The following is a 7,207-nucleotide window of genomic DNA, read 5'->3' on the forward strand; positions in this document are numbered from 1 at the left end:
GACCCGTCGCTCGGTCCGCTTTCGGGGACGCGCCTCCCGCCTGGGGGCGCCGGCGGCCGGCTCGGGGCGCAGGGAGGGCGGAGGAGAAGCTCCGGGCCAGGCTCTGGCGCCCCGACCCGCCCGCCCGGCCCGAGGGCCCCCGGCCGCCCCGGGCGCGGGCTGCGCGGCCCAGGGTCCCCCGCCCGCCGGCCTCGGGGCCGCCCGCTCCCCGTCCGCGGGCGCCGCGCTCGGCCCCCCGGGGCGCGTCCCCGCCGCGAGGCCCGCCCGCCCCCGGCCGCCCCCGGGCGGCGCCTCCTCCCGCGCCCGCGCCCCGGCCCCGCGCTTCCCGCTCCCTCGGCGGCGGGCGGCGGGCGGCGGGCGGCGCGCAGGCGCCGTGGGCCGCGGGCGCCGAGCGCTGATAGAGCCTCCGCGCGGCGGGCCCAGCGGAGCTCCAGTGGCGCAATCGGTTAGCGCGCGGTACTTATACGGCAGTACGGGCAGAGCGATGCCGAGGTTGTGAGTTCGAGCCTCACCTGGAGCACGACCTTTTGGGCGCGCGGCCCCCCTTTTACCCCGGCCCGAGGCCCCGCCGGCCTCCCCAGCGCCCCGGGCTCCCGCTGCTGGCGCTCGGGGCGCGGCGGGGGCGGCGGCCGTGGGGCCCCCGCTCTCCAAGCCCCCCCGCTGTCCGGGCCCGCGCTACTCACTGCTCCCCCGCCGGCCTCCGAGGCGCGTCCCTTGGTGCCGCCCGGCCCCAGCTACGGCCCCGGGCGAGCGGAGGCCCGGGCGCTGCGCCCCGGGGGCTGGACGCCGAGCCAGGACACCCCGGGCCCCTCGGCGGGCCCCCGGCTCCCGGCGGCGGCTCCCCGCCCGGCCCGCGGGCGCGCGCTGGGCGACGGGGCCCACGCCCCGCGACCACTCCCAGGAGCCGGGCGCGAGGCCCGCGAGGGGGCGCACGGGGAGCGGCCCCCCTGTAAATGGCAGGGGCTGGCACTGCCCGGCCCGCGGGACCCCTGGGGCGCCGCCCCTGCCGCCCGCCCGGCGCACTCGCGGGGCGTGGGGGGCGGGCCCGGCTCGGCGCCCCCTCTGCGCGGCCCGGGGGAGAGGGGCCCGCTGGGAAGCCAGGCGGCGGGCGCTTCCTGGTGCCCCCGGCGCCCCTCGCGCGGGCCGCCCGACCCCGCTGGGCGCCGGGGCGGGAAGGCTGCGCCCCCTGCCGGCCGCGCCGCGGGCTGGGAGCCCCCGAGCGGTCCCCGAGCGCGTGGTGCCCGCGTCCCCGCGAGGGGCCCAGCTGTTTCGTGGGCGCGATGGGGCGGGCGCCGGGTGTGAGCACCCCCGGGGGCGGCGGGGGCGGGCCCGGTGCGGTCCCGCGTCTCCTGGCCCCGCCCCAGCACGGGGCGCGGGCGGGGGTGCGGGGAAGCCGGCGCCTCCCCGCCTGCGGCCCGCCCGCCCGCCCAGCGGCGCCTTCCACGGCTCACCCTCAGCAGGTGCCGGAGCGCCCCGGGAGGATCCAGCCCGGGCTTGGAGACAAGCACCTGGCCATGAAAACAGAGCTTGCCAAGCGCTTCGTAAGAAGCTTTGTTGATACATAACTCACGTCCCGCACGGTTCGCGCATCTCAAGGTGCAATACGACGGGCTTCAGTATGTTCAGATACACGCAGCCATCGCCACAAGTTTAGGACGTGTTCGTCGCCCGCACCCTCAGCGCCCCTGCAGCCCCGGTCCTGCCCCAGGTGCCCGCCCCGGGTCCGCGTGTGAGTGCCCGGCGGTGCCCGTTCCCGCGGGCGGCCCGCGGCTGCCGCCTGTCCGCCGCCCGGTCTCCGCGCGCCACGGCGCCTGAGTTGCCCTCGCGGCCGAGCGGCGTGCGGGGCTGGCTGTCGCTGGAGTGGCGGAGGGGGACGACGTTCCCGGGGTCAGGAGGTCAGGAGCCCACATTCGTGGCCCCTTCTCTGTTTAACCGGGAGCCCCAGCTAGGAGGTGCGCGGCGACGGGACAGACCGCGGGTCGGGCGCAGCCTCGCGAGGCGCCGGCGGCGGGGTTTCAGAGCTGGGACGGGGGCAGAGATCACGCCCAAGCTGCGGGAAATGCTTTATGGCCATAAAGCAGCGCCCAGGCGCGGGGGCGTCGTCGTTGCTGCCGGGGACCGTGTGCAGGTGGCGGCGGGGGGCGGGGGCGGGGGCAGGGGGGCGGGGGCAGGGGCAGGGGGGCGGGGGGCGGGGGGCGGGGGCAGGGGGGCGGGGGGCGGGGGCAGGGCGCAGGGGGGCGGGGGGCGGGGGCGGGGGGCGGGGGCAGGGGGGCGGGGGGCGGGGGCAGGGGCAGGGGGGCGGGGGGCGGGGGGCGGGGGCCGGGGGCGGGGCGCAGGGGGGCGGGGCGCAGGGGGGCGGGGGGCGGGGGCCGGGGCGCAGGGGGGCGGGGGGCGGGGGGCGGGGGCAGGGGGCGGGGGCAGGGGGGCGGGGGGCGGGGGGCGGGGGCCGGGGGCGGGGCGCAGGGGGGCGGGGGCCGGGGGGCGGGGGGCGGGGGGCGGGGGGCGGGGGGCGGGGGCAGGGGGCGGGGGCAGGGGGGCGGGGGCAGGGGGGCGGGGGGCGGGGGCAGGGGGCAGGGCGCCGGGGGGCGGGGGGCGGGGGCAGGGGGGCGGGGGCAGGGGGGCGGGGGGCGGGGGCGGGGGCAGGGCGCCGGGGGGCGGGGGGCGGGGGCAGGGGGGCGGGGGCAGGGGGCGGGGGCAGGGCGCCGGGGGGCGGGGGGCGGGGGCAGGGGGGCGGGGGGCGGGGGCGGGGCGCAGGGGGGCAGGGGCAGGGCGCAGGGGGCGTCCCCCGAGCTGCGCCGGAGCTGGCGGCCGGCGGGGGAGGAGCCCAGGCCCCGCCACGCCCGCTGCGCGGGCGCGTGGGTGGGCCGGGCCCGTTAAAGCTGGGCGGGACGGCCGGAGGCAGAGCAGATCCCGGAGAGTCTGGAGGAGCGGCAGCGCCCACCCGGAGACAAGTGTTTCCGACGGTGACGCGATGCAGTTTGATAAGGGCAGCTGTAAGCCCGCGTTCAGCTCAGAGCCGGGTGCGCGGCCGGCTTGGCGGCTGTTTGCACGTCGAGGATCTGGGGGTTTCAGATGTGTGCGGTCCCAGCGGTCCCAGCCTGGGCCCCACGGCCGAGAAGGTCAGCCCGTGGGAGCGCGCCGCCGAGCCCCGCGCGACCCGGCCGCCGGCGCACGCCCAGCCTCCGGGCAGGCTTTGGGTGGCTTTCGAGCACTCACTCGCGAAGTGCTTAGAATTTTTTTCATCATTTGCCTGCAACCTGGGAGAGTTTACCTAAATTCCAACTTTCTAATGAAAAATCAGACTTGGCTACCCGGGGCCCTTACCCCCACGTGAGAACGTGGGCCGTGCCCGTCCTCCAGGGCCCCGCCGCTCTCCATACCGCGCCCAGAGGCTGGCCTCGGCCCCCCGCTTCCCTCCGCGCCCCGGGTGCGTGGCTGCTTTCTTAACCCCCGACTCATTTCTCTCCTTTCCGCCCTACAGACAGCGGGCGTGGGGCTTCGGTGTGGATACAGGGAGAGGATACTGTTGAACTGAATTCTCGGTGGGTCAGAACACAGCCTCAGGGCTGTAATCTGTACGAACATATTCCATTTAAAATTCAACAAAGCAAAACTCCCGCTCTTTATTAGGGAAAACTTCAAACACCCCAAAGTAGATAAAATAATATATTTAACTCCTGTGTAACTACCCATTATGACTTTTAAGAATTGTGAATGTTGTTCATCTATCCCCCCCCCCACTGTCACTGCAATATTCTAAAGGAAATCTCAGATATGGTTTAATTTAACTTGTAAATACTTTAGTATGTATACCCAGCAGGTAACCACTTCTGTAAAGAGCATAACCATAGTATCATTATGACACTTAACAAGATTAATAATAATACCTCTGCATCATTTACTACCTGGTCTGTTCAAATTTCCACACTTACCTCTGAAAGGTGTTTTACAGTTGGTTTGTTTGAATCAAGATCCAAACAAGGTCTACACATTGCATTTGATCAATCTATTTTTTAAGTCTCTTTTAATTTATGCCAGTTCTTTCTCTTCTTACTCCCTTTTATGGTATTTATTTGTTGACCTATAGAATTTTCCACAGAATTTGGATAATTGCATCCTTAAGGCATTCTTTAATGAGTTCTTTAAACCACCAGTCCCCCCACCCCAATTAGATCTAGAAGCTTGATAATATTCAGGTTCTTCCCCCCCCCCCCCCAAAAAAAATGTTCTAGGAGGTTCTAGTTGTCCCACATTTAGTGATGCTGATTTTATTGGTGATTTCAGATGTGGCCAGCCAAATCCATCGTCACGAAACTCCACATCAGTCTCTAACCTAATAGCTTTAGCAGCCATTGGTGCTCTTTGTCCAGACTTATTATTTTATTCATGATTACACAATAGTGGTTTTCTAATTCTGTTATTCCTCCTGTATTTGTGACTAATTCTAAAAAACAACCTCCCCCCTCCCCCCCCCCCGCACCCTTTCTTCCTTGGACGGTTTGGTTTTCCTAGTGATTCATATGGAAAAGAATAGAGCTGGGCCGGGCGTGGCTCAGCGGCTGAGCAGCTGAGATAGAGGTTCGGTTCCCGGTCAGGGCACACGCCCGGGTTGCGGGCTCTACTCCCAATGACACTCTCATCATTGATGTTTCTGTCTCTCCTTTCCTCTCTCTGAAATCAATAAAGATATATTAAAAAGATTCCCCTTTTAGAGAGAGAAAAAAAAGAGTAGATAATATTGCTAGACTCTTCTCCTTTTTCTACTAACCTTTAGAGTAATGAATTACTGCCCTAATAACTCCCAAAGGTGGTGAATTAGTGTTTTATTTTGCAACTTTTTTCTTGAATTATATTTGACATATAATGAACTGCATTGTTAAGTTGAGCAGCTTTTTGAGGGCTTATTAGATGTCCATACACTGTCTCCTCCACACGCCTTATCACAGCTGCATCGCACTCTATTCCTCTGGACGGACCACCATTTACTCAGCCACTCTTCTTGTGGATTGTTTCAGTCTTTTGGTCTCGTAGATAGTGCAGCAATGAAGAGATCTGTTCATATCGTTTTGAATATTTTGCCTGTATATCTTTGAGATAGTTTCTAGATGTGGCATTGCTGGTCTAAGGGATGAATATCTATAATATATAGGGTGTCCCCCCAAAATGTATACACACAACTTGAATAATTATAAAGGCAGTGTTTATTAAAACACATTCCATTTTCAAGATTGAGCTGTCAGCTGTTAAAGTGTGCATACTTTTTTGGGGACACTCTATATGTAATTATACATAACTATGTATATAATAATGTATATTACACAAAATATAATGTTATATAATATAATGTCATATATAATATAATGTTACATAAAATACATAATATACATATAATTTTCTAGATGTGTGAAATCATCTTGAAAGAGGGTTTCCGACGTGATAATCCAGGTGTGTGAGACCTCTGGAATCCACATTATGAGAGCACTGGTTGAAGGCCCAGGCTGACTGATGCTACATGGGGCACCACAGATAGTTAAGAAAGGGGCACTTTCTGGAGGCTCTGACGTCATAAGGCCTAGCTGCCCAAGGATCTCAGTTTGCAGGGGTGCCCTGAAGAGAGTCCCAGGCTTAGAAAAAGCCCACAAGATCCCCCACTTGGCCCTGCCGGGTCCCTCTGGCCCTTAGACTGTGCCTGCTGCCTATCTGTTAGTCTTATAATGTTTAAAGTCTTTTAAAAATATTTTTATTTTGTTTAACTGATTATTATTTTATTAACTGAATATTTACTGATTATTCTTAACTTAAAATTTTTTTGTTCTGTCTTAATCATTTCATTCCTTTAAGCACTCTTGTTAACAATTATATTCTTTCCCTTTAAAATGTCCCTCTGTCCTTAGTCTTTTCATTTATTTCCTCTTAGTCTTCTTTTAATTTTTTCTTCTAAATTTATTTTTATCTTATCTACTTTCTTCTTCCTTCTAACTTAAACTATAAAACTGAATTCTCTTTAAGTGTTTTATGCTTCCTGCTGGCTGGCTGGCCCCCTGGGAGCCTAGGCAGGCTGCTTCCTTGGAGTCCATGCTGTGTGGGAAACCCTGGAGGGGAGAGGAGGAGCTTTTCCCCCTTCCATTTGTTCCCTGCCTTTCCCCACAAAGTCCTGGATACTACAACCCCTGACCTGAAGGATCCAGGAGACTAAATGGCCCTCCCACTTCCCATAGCAGTATGCCGTCTGTGGTGAGCACAGTTCAAACTCCAAGTAGCATGGATCCTGGAGATACGTGGGCTGAAGAGGGATATATGAGCTGCTTTCAAATATGTGTGAAAGAAGAGGGAGATATATTTAGTGTTGACAGAGAGGAAAGAACATGAACTTAGAACCAGAGCCCAGGGGCAATGACGACAAGACAGCAAATTTATTTTTTAAATTATCAGCATTGTTGAGAAATGGGATGGGTTGACTGGCAAAGGAGTGCATTTCCCAGCTTTAAAAGTGATGAAACAGCCTGGCTGGCATGGCTCAGTGGTTGAGCATCGACCTGTGATCCAGAAGATCACAGTTTGATTCTGGGTCGGGGCACATGCCCAGGTTGTGGGCTCAATCCCCTGTGGGGGGTGTGCAGAGGGCAGCCGATCAATGACTCTCTCGTCATGGATGTTTCTGTCTGTCTCTCTTCCTCTCTCTGAAATCAATAAAGATATATATATTTAAAAAGTGATGGAACAGAAGCAGGAATATTGTAGAAGAGAATCTTGTGTTGGTTGGGAGGTTGGTGAGGCCACTAAGATCTCTTTTAGCTGTAAGATTCCAGTTTTAGAAAAGTGACGTTGTGCAGTAGATTTTACTACTACCTCCCCAGCACCTCTTTCCCCTTTCTTTGGGAAGCACATTATTTCCCCTTTCTTTGGGTAACATACTGTGCCCCTCCTGGCACAGCCTGGGTCAGACATGCTACATCCCCTGGCCACACTGCACATTGGTTGGTTCAGGGATGGGCATGTGACTTCAAATGAACTAGTCAGAGTCCTTCCATGGGATATTTCTATCTTGAGCTAGCTGGGAAGAGTCCTTTTTCTCTTTCTGTTTAGAAACACAAAGAATATAAATCCAGAGCCTCTTGCAGCTCCCATCAGGTATCTTTCTAGCACATCTCTTTCTAGTTGAGCTATCTGGCCTGAGAGAATGAAGGCTACGTTTAATGCGAGGCAG

This window comes from Miniopterus schreibersii (genome assembly GCF_964146895.1).
Source record: "Miniopterus schreibersii genome assembly, chromosome: 13".
Lineage (NCBI taxonomy): Eukaryota > Metazoa > Chordata > Mammalia > Chiroptera > Miniopteridae > Miniopterus > Miniopterus schreibersii.